Source organism: Fukomys damarensis, unplaced genomic scaffold (genome assembly GCF_012274545.1).
Source record: "Fukomys damarensis isolate Sample0158 unplaced genomic scaffold, DMR_v1.0_HiC HiC_scaffold_18, whole genome shotgun sequence".
NCBI lineage: Eukaryota > Metazoa > Chordata > Mammalia > Rodentia > Bathyergidae > Fukomys > Fukomys damarensis.
Genome location: NW_022900930.1, coordinates 617,551 through 627,311, shown reverse-complemented (window position 1 = coordinate 627,311; position 9,761 = coordinate 617,551). Strand labels below are relative to the sequence as shown.

General features: G+C 37.1%; 1 protein-coding gene across 6 annotated transcripts in view; it reads right to left on the bottom strand.

Annotated features, from left to right (window-relative positions):
* Positions 1–9,761, bottom strand: part of Slc20a2 (solute carrier family 20 member 2) — a 92,247-nt gene that overhangs the window by 81,562 nt on the left and 924 nt on the right. For 4 of the 6 annotated variants that reach the window (XM_010617077.3, XM_010617082.3, XM_010617078.3 and 1 more), the window contains exons 1-2: positions 5,622–6,064; positions 4,358–4,517 (exon numbers count right to left, since the gene is read on the bottom strand). The exons of 1 other annotated variant lie outside the window; for it this stretch is intronic. The gene's annotated coding sequence lies outside the window, so the exon portion shown is untranslated. Of the gene's footprint in view, positions 1–4,357; positions 4,518–5,621; positions 6,065–9,761 lie in introns of those variants that run through there. One more of the 6 variants, XM_010617079.3, reaches the window with a different exon arrangement.

Here is a 9,761-nt window from a genome sequence, read left to right as displayed (position 1 = left end):
AAAAAAAAAAAAAAAAAAAAGAAAAGAAAAGAAAAAAATGGATCCAGTGTTGGCTCTATCAGCAGATGTGAAACTAGTGGGTATGGAACCAGTGGATATGGAGGGCTGACCATATTTGTAATTTTAAATTACCCCAGTTATAATCCTTATGATATGGAAAAATCATGATAGAAAAATCTAATCACACTAGAATTACTGAAATTTCAAAAGGCAAAAAAACCCAGGTTAGAAGAATGAATTTGTTTCAAGTGAAAAATTTACCCAACCTGATTTATCATATGATCCAGGTCACATACCCAAATCTGGTAACTTAGGATAATCTACCATGTAATATTAAATATCACATTACTGCCATCAAATAATATTAATTGCTGTGCTAATTTCTTCTACACCAGAGATGCAAATTGTTCAGGCTGTTTCTGTTGAAGGAAGTTAATTTAAACACCAATGTTTAAAATAACAAAAAAGCTAGTTTTGCTCAAGGCTCAAAAACACATACATATATAAACCAGGAAATACTCAGTCAGGTTGGTAGATATACCCAAAGCTGGAACTGTACATGTAATAGACTGATTTTATAACATACTCCAAAACTTCTGTATCTAATAATTTTTACTTTAAAGTAGTCTAGTGTTGACCTTTACTAGGCCCTAGCATATTTTTTGAAATATGTTCAACTGTTATAATTTTTAAGTTCCTTGAAAATGGATTTGATTTATGAGATGAGAAAAAAGTCATTAATAAAGACAGTAAACAGACGAAACTAAATAAACTTCTTTTGGTTATAAAAAAGAAAAAAGGGATTGACTTTAAGATATATGGTTGGTTTTCTTAAAATAACCAGAAAAGCAAATATAAAGTTGGAAATCCATGCATTTTAAGACACATTATCTGTGATAAGTGTACAACTACCCACAAAGTTTTCTTTTCCTACACCGTGTTCCCTATCACCTATTTAGTTCTCCAAATTCTAAACAATAATCGAATAAAGGACCATACTGGCTTCTCATATAGACTATCTCATTTAATCCATGGATCAACACTACTCATTATCACCATTTTAAAGATGAAGAAACTGAGGCTGAATGTTGTAAGTTGCCAATTTATACAGATAATAAAGGGCACACAGAAATTATTACCTCATAGAATTTATATACCCAATATATATGTATCATAGATCTGACCTATTTAGGTTTTTGATCTATACTTTCTTCAGTCTGTTCCTCTAAGTAATGTTAATTATGTGTATTTTACCCTTTGCCACAATATAGTACAATCATTCATGTATCAATATTCATAGCCAATTATGAGTTTCTGGAGAGAATGAGCCATACCTTGTTCCTTTCCACAGTCCCAGAACACAGGCACAGACTTAGCACATCTATATAAATTGCTTGCCAGTGGCCAAACTGTGGCTCTGGGGCCACATTTTACTAGCTGCTGGAGTACGCAGACTCTCACATACCATTGCTAGATAACTAGCTGCTCCTTCATCTCTGAGACACCCAACAAGCACCAGCACAGCTAGGAAAGGTCCAGGAAGAAAGAATATTCAACACGATCAACACCTAGCAGGAAGGCTTTTCTGAGTGTCTTAACACCACTGTGTGCACTGTACAGGAATTTCCCTTGTTACATTTAAGAACTTCACTCACGTCAGTTGGCCTCCAACAGTTACACACATTATAAAAGACTAAATCACAGCACAGAACCACATTCACATGCAAGAATACAAACTGAAAAAAAAATACTATGAGAAAATGTGAATAAACAAATAGCATAAGATAAAAGTCTTGCCACAAGCTATCTTTTAATTATAATACTAGAGTCCCAAGGGGCAAGACCACACAACTGATATGCTTTCCCACACAAGAAACTACCGAGTCAGTGGTTAAGGGCATTTTGAGAATGTTACAGTATAATTACAAAATGACAACGGTTAATATTTAAGGAGACAGCAAGTCCTTCAAACTAAAAGGAATACTTACAAGAGTAAATCTCTATCTTTTTAAACATTAAAGGTCTTAGAATTTAGAAGAAATGCAAAAATACAAATGATGCCATAGTAAAACTAGTTAACATAGTTACTAATGTCTTTATTCTTTTATCTAATAAATGCTAAAGCTCTGGTTTCAGGTTTCTTCCATTTTAAATGATTATTAATATGAACCCTTCCGTAGAAGAACTTACCTCCCTCTTACTGTCCTCCCCCAGCCCGCAGCCCACGCTTGACTTGTCTGTTTGTTAACCTTTCAGACAGGTGTTACCAGTGTGTGTAACTCTTTAACGTCAGCACCACATGACTGTCTTGACTCTCTTTACTATTAGTCTTCCAGAACACCAATCTAATTCTTAGAAAACAGGAAGCGCAACGTTCTAGGGAAAGTTAATAATACTTGATTTGTTCTGGCTACTCAGGAAATGCACATCAAGGATCTGTGTTCTATGCAAAGACCAACAATAAATCCATCTAGTAATGCCTACCACCCAGGGTCTGGGAAAACAGAAAAAAATGCATGGAGTAAATGAACAATGACTAAAAAGTACAGGAAGAAAGCAACATAATTTAGGGTTGAGGATGAACAGAGCTAGATGGCACAGGACAGACTGGTGTGCTATACAGACAGAAGCAGATGAAGACTGCACTAGAGGAGAAGGGACCGTCAAGGACAGGGTGCGCATGGAGTGCAAGTGGACATGAGGTAGAGCAGGCAGGGGTGACAGGCTGGGTTATGAAAGATAACAACAAAAGACTGGAGGTGGCAGACAGAGGCATGTCTACATCAAAGGAGGGAAAGAGAATAAAAAGCATTCCAAGTGGGAGACGTGAGCAAGGCAGAGAGTAGGTGAAATAGAAAGAAATCAAACAAGGAACTCTGGAGTGAAAAGAAAAAGTGGGACCAAATGATAATGAAAAAAGGGTAGAAAGTGAAGTAAGAATGAAGAGAAACTGGCCTACTAGAGATAGAAACAGGAAAATTAACCAAATGTTTTATGGAATTTTCATTAAATTAAAAATCTCTTCTTGGGCCACAGTGGATCTAACTCAGTGGTTCTGCTTCCTGCCTTGCAAACACAAGGATCTGAGTTTGATCCGTGGTACCAAAAAAAAGAAGAAAAAATCGTTTTCTTACATTTCTCCTTGTTGAGTAAAACTTGATTCTTAAGAGCAAAATTTTTTATAATTTACAGAAAATTATTGATGAGGTCTACTCACCATTAATGATGATGAGGTCCTAACAAGTAAGAAAGGCTGAACACAATTAACTCAAGCCAACTACTCTTTCTTCTGGCGGTGCTGGAGATTGAACCCAAGGCCTCAATAGCGCTAGGCAAGTGCTCACCACTGTGCTACATTCCCAGCCCAGGTCAAATACTCTTAACTCCAACCAACAAAGTAATTTCTTACTGAAAATGTGTATATGCACATTAATGACTTTAATGACATTTTCATTTGTTAATTATAAGAAGTTTCCCCCCTTTTTTAACTTAGCAGCATTTAAAGAAATCCTTGCTACTTATTGTAAGATAACATCAATATTGCTAAAAAGAAGTTTGATATAAGCTTTCAAAGAAGAATTTATAAATTTTCCATTAAAGTTCTATCACTTGTGTTTTCCTAGTCTCCCAAAAAACTGGAAACAGAACATGCAGACCACCCTGATTTCCATCTAGAAAATAAGAACATCAACAAAACACTGGAAAGAACATAAAACTAGTAAAGATCAACAGTATGGAAAAGAATGGAAACTATTCTATTCTTGATCCTGGAAAATAATCCAAGGGAGAATAGCAAGTGCACCAACCGTCTATTTATGAAAATGAAATTCTTATTTTAAACTGAAAAATTATAATAATCAGATCTTCAATGCCAAAAACCGTTCAACAAGAAAGTAGCCATCTACAGAGGCTGGGCATAGATAAAGGAAGATGAAACTAAAATTGCAATAAATATGAACAAGAAGCATCACATCATTATAAAGAAATAATTCATCTACACACCACACCCTTTAATAATTACTCAGAGTCCATTTCTGGGGCCAATATCCCAGTGCGTGGTTCATATTTCTCCTACTGAGGTGACTTTTCCATCCATCCATAATAAAATTCCGATAAGTAAAGTGGACTAATGCAGTAGTTGAAAATAAACAAAGTGGATGGGTTAACAAAGGTAATGTAAGAAATACATAAAGTGTGCTAGGATCTTATCATTCATATTATCATAACTATCTTCTTTTAGCTGCTCAAATATCTTAAATGACATTGGAGTTGCTTCTTGAAATGCACTTTCTCTTCAGTTTTTTAAGATTCTTCCACAAATATCTTAATGAGTCCTCAGGCCATCCAGTCCACTCACAGGTATTATTTACTTCTGCAAATGGTTGCCGTTTGGGGAGACTTCTTGAAGGAATAAACCTGGTCTGTTGGTCTCTACTGAGGATATGCTGAAACTAGGATTATCTCTCATATTCAAAGATGACATGGAAGCCAACTGTGCTGTTTCCAAGGTAAGAGGCCTTAAAAAAAGAAAAGTTACAAATCAACCAGATTTTTAAAAAGACTGTAATAATGCAGTGCAAATTTTCACACAATATTGTATTTCAGTTAAGATTAAAAATAATTCCACTAAGAAATTTTAATATTTCACTTCTGCATAAAAAATACAGTATTTAAAAAAAATTGAGTACCACAGAGTAGACAATAAAAGTGTTGCAAATAACCAATAATCCCTGACATTAATAAAAAGCACCAATTAAAACTGTGGAAATTCTGGTCACATTTCAGTCTGTACTATGGCCAGAACAGCAGACAGACTTTGACAAAACACCACTTCTCTGCATTCATATCTTTCCTGGAAATGGTATGAAGACGGGCATTTCATACTCAACTATATAAAAAGCCCCTAGAATGATGATGTAGAAAACTCCAAGCCAAAAAATTTTGGAATTATACATTATTTGGTGATATAATCCTGTACCACTAAACCAACTCTTGGCAAGTTGTTCTGCTTTGCCCTGATTTTCTTATCTATAAAATACAGAGCTGGTGGCTTTTACAGGGGGAAAAGGCACTCAGAATACAGATGTCTGGGTGGTGCGGCAGCTCTACAGAATCTGCATCTCTGGGCTAAGGGAAGACATCTGTTACTTTCATAATAAACCCTGGGCCATTGTGCCATATATTCCTGGTTAACAAACTAGATCATGTTCAGGATCCAGTCCCACAACCCTATAACTCATAAACGGGGTAGCAGAGACTGCACATGGGATTATCCTAGCGTCACAGGCTTAACATAAATGAATCAGTGTGTCCTACTTTCTTCTGCTAAAAAACTCTCCATTCAGAAAGGGTCTGCAGTTACTTCAAACATGCCAATTGGGTAAACACTTCAATATAGATCACTTCCACTCAGATTTTCAGTCAGTTCCTAGGATATTAAATAGAATACAAGCTGTGGGCCATATTTGTAGGTTGCTTATATGTAGGCCACCTCCAAATAGGTGATGTTAAAATGATAGCAACACATGTCATTTCTTCACTGACTGAAAATCTGAAGCAACCCAAGACAATGACAGAACAGCCTTCCCAGTGGAAATGGCCTGTAATACAGAATACTATACCTGCAAAGCTTGCATCCACCCTGGCTGCTAAGAAGGTCTATGGCCCACGCTTCACTCAAGGGCATTTCCCCCGATTCCTGGACAACAGCTGTGGTGATGTGTCTACTCCCCCATCTGTGAAATCATCCGGGGTCAGGGGTTTGTGGATGCCCCACACCTCCGAAGTAACAATCAGCTCACAACGAAAAGAATACGTAATTGGGCTTTTGGAGAATATCATTTTTCTTCATCTTGCTGCATCTTGTTTGTAGGCCCTCATCTAAGTCCATATAACTTCAAAGTGACTAATCCAGGTCTATCAATCACTAATGCAATGCATAATTTTACATCTTCTCCCACCAAAAAATATTACTTGGCTAGGAAACGCCTCCTGACCCTCACTCAGTATTCCTTGTCGCTCAAGACAAACTGAAAAAATGGATGAGAATTCCATAGACAAAGCAAACGGACAGAAGTGTGTGAGAAGCCATCAGAAACACCAATATCACGAGAAATTATCACCATCAGAATTTTAAATCTAGTAAACATTTTTTAAAAAATGCAGTAAAGTATCAAGTGTCATTTATAATATTTTATTTGGGATAAGGTGAGGGTTTTTTTAATTTTATAGTGCCAGGGTTTGAACCCAGAGCCTTTGCACTGAGTTATATTTCTTTTTTTTAATAATGAGATATGGTGTCCATAAATCACTAAGCTGGCCAGCTTGTTGTGATCCTCCTGACTCAGTATTCCAGAGTGCTTGGATTACAGGTATTGGCGATCACTCCTGCTATTTGGTATTAGTTCTGACATTAAATTAGCAGTAAAAGTCATTATTCTGCATCCTGGTGAATCATTATCTAAAGTCCAACAGCTATAGAGTTAAAAATCCCTTGAGACGCAATTCAGCTTCTTTCCGCATCTTGAGTCCCTTTGACCATTTCGTCATCAACTTCTATTTGGAAAATCCTATGTTGTTTCTGCAGTTCAGAGCCACTGCAACTTTAAACTACTTTGAAATTTTAAAAACAGCATCTTTTACAGATGTAAACTCTGTGTAAATGGAGATCTCTCTTTGAAATAAAAAGTAAAACTTCCCAGAGAAGCCACACTGATGAGATCTAGGCTGCCTCTTTATTACCTGTGTCATAATCTTGGGCTAGAAAACAGCTACTGTGCCTCCACTGCCTCATCTGACAAACAGAATAACTGTACTACTTCATAGGATTGTTGTGAGATTCAAATAAACATGTCAAGGGGCCTGGCACATTTGGCACATTTAAAGCACTACCTAATATCTGGTATTATTACGTTTTACTTAGCTTCAAATTCTTATTTGGTTTCATAGGTGGCACAAAGTTTGTCCACCTAATGTGTACCTATGGTTTTAATTACCTTCAATATTTCCATTTTGCACAATCAATAATTTAAACCTATTCTGTGTACCTAACACTGGATACCAAGGCAGTTCTCAAAACTAGTATTGTATAAATACATATTAATTGGCCTTCAGGAGGTAATATTTTGAATGGGGAAACACTACATGAAGCACTTATGTAACAATATACAGCCAAGAAGAATGCAGTATAAGCAGTTAATGTTCAAAGAGCTCAATGTCAGCGGCAGACTTTGCCTCCTACACTTAAAGGTACTTGGGGTCTCTAAATGGAAACAGGGAAGAGTACTGTTCTAGGTGTTGGGGGGTAGTTAAAAGGATACAAACAAGTTCCTCCATTCTAGGAGCTTAAAAGGCACTTCATATAAGAGCCAAGTTTTTCATTTTGTTTGTTTTGTTGGTGGTGCTTGGGATGAACCCGGGGCCTGGGGCATGGGTAGGCAAGCACTCTACCACAGAGCTGTAACCACAGCCTGAGAAGCAAGTTTTGAAGTGAAGAATGAGAAGAGCCTGTTTTCCTATCATAACAAACATTATCAGTGAAACAATGTCTTACAGAGGGGAGCCAGTGCTATTACTATAGTCACTATGGTTTCCCAACAGTTACAAACACAAAGAAATTCAATAATTAATAATTCAATAATTAAGTTCTATTGTTTATAAAGCACAATAAGGGGATAGTCTACATATTTTTGATACAAATAAGAGACTTATAAACATATACAGTTAGTATTATTGGGATGGGGTTTTTTGGGGTACTGGGGATCGAACTCAGGAACTTGTGCTTGCCAGGCAGGCCCGGTTGCCACTGAGCTACATACCCAGCCCCTATTGAGATGGCTTTTGTCAGGTTTCTAAAATTCTGCCAAAAAAGTGTCTAATAATGCACTGCTTGCATACTCTTATGCTTTGGGGTATTCTTTACCCTCACATTTTCCTTTTTTTTTTTTAATTTCAGCTATCAATGCCCACAAACACCAAAACAGGGCAAGTCCTGAGGATGCATGTGGTAGCAAGAATCTATAACAGAGAAGTATTCACTTCAAAAGAAAACACAACTATCTTTTTCTGCTTAGATCCTTCCACTGACGCCAACGTTCCACTCACCTCTCTCCAAAGACAAAGCCTTCAGGTAAAGAATCCCTATTGTAAATACTGACTGGCAAAGGTCTCTCAAACTTTTCCTCTTCCCAGTCAGGGTTCCCAAATTCCAATATTTTAATCACAACACAAACCTCTCAGCACCTTTCCCAGCTTCTCCAATCTTTTCACTCACAAGGCACAAACTGTTACATCAACCAGCATTCACAAAACCGTAAGAACTGTTAAGCCTATGTAAATAATTACGTATCTTTGTAAACATTCCCCAAATAATCTTACTAAGAAAACCAAAATTTAATTAAATTCAATAAAAACTTTAACTTCTTGGGGGGGGATACAGGGGATTGAACTCAGGACCTTGTGTTTGCAAGGCAGATGGTGACACCACTGAGCTAAATGCCTGGACCATAACCTTAACTTCTTTAACGCACAAAGTACTGGTGTCAACAGTGCACAGTGTGTAAGACATTTAAAGTCAAACTGAAAAAGTATCTACCTACTGTGCAAATAATCTAGTATTCCTAGCATGTGATGCCCAATAAATTTGTTCGACTCCAACAAATAGCCAGCTCACTGTTTTTTCACCTCCTTACTATGGTATTGGAAAATTAGTCTTCATGCTTTATTATGCCATTTGCTCATAATTACTCAGAAACTAAGTATGTAAAAAAGGGGTCATTAAAGAAGAGGACATTAAGGCTTTCCCCAAATTTCCCTTTTTCCTATGTCCTGTAATAGCCCATTTACTATGTGGCAATGTTATATAATGTGGAATGTGGAAAATTATAGAGATACAAGACTTTGGAAACTACTGACTACTCAATTAATGTTTCAAAATTGAAAAACACACTAATTTACCATGAATCATTATTTATTGCCATACTCTTATTTTTTAAAATTGATAACAAGGGTTTAATGTACATATTCTACATCTTGACACGTTCAAATCAAACTCACATACTTAAATATTTTTGAACAACCTATGGGTATACAAAGAGTTACACCTGAAGATTAAATCAGCTAAGCATTCAAGACCACCTGGGAAAGGCCTGCTAAACAACGTTACTACTCAACCCTGCCTACTACTAGTTTTCCCAGTGTCCCAAATTTCAAACTAAAAAGTTGCAAAATTATGTCAATGATTATTTGTGCACAAGGACACAAATATATAAACACTGAATAAAGCTGGTATTATCGTACCACATAAGGGTCTTAATCTGGTGAGAGACGAGATTAACTGAACCTGATGATCCTTAAAGGCTAGAAAATTGCTTCAGTCACTGTTACTTCTTTCTCTGCTTATCTATTAGGCATATAACCTCTACCTGGTCTCATACGAATTACACTTAGCAGTCAGCTGAAACCCCAGAATTTGCTCAAAGCGAATAGTTAAGTCAAGCAGGTGGACCAGAGGCCCCTTACTTTCAAGGCTGCCCCAACCCTTGAAATCTGATCTGAAATCCTACCGAAAGCCATGACCTGTACCATGCTGGAAAACACATTTTTCAAGTCACTACACACATCTACATATCCGAAAGTCATTCAAACTAACAACGCTACAGCATCCAGGCCACATCTCTTTGAAACCCTCCGTGGGCCTCGGCCCCGTGTCGTCTACCGCGCTAGGGGCCGCGGGGGAGCGCGGAGCTCGGCCGCCCTCGGAG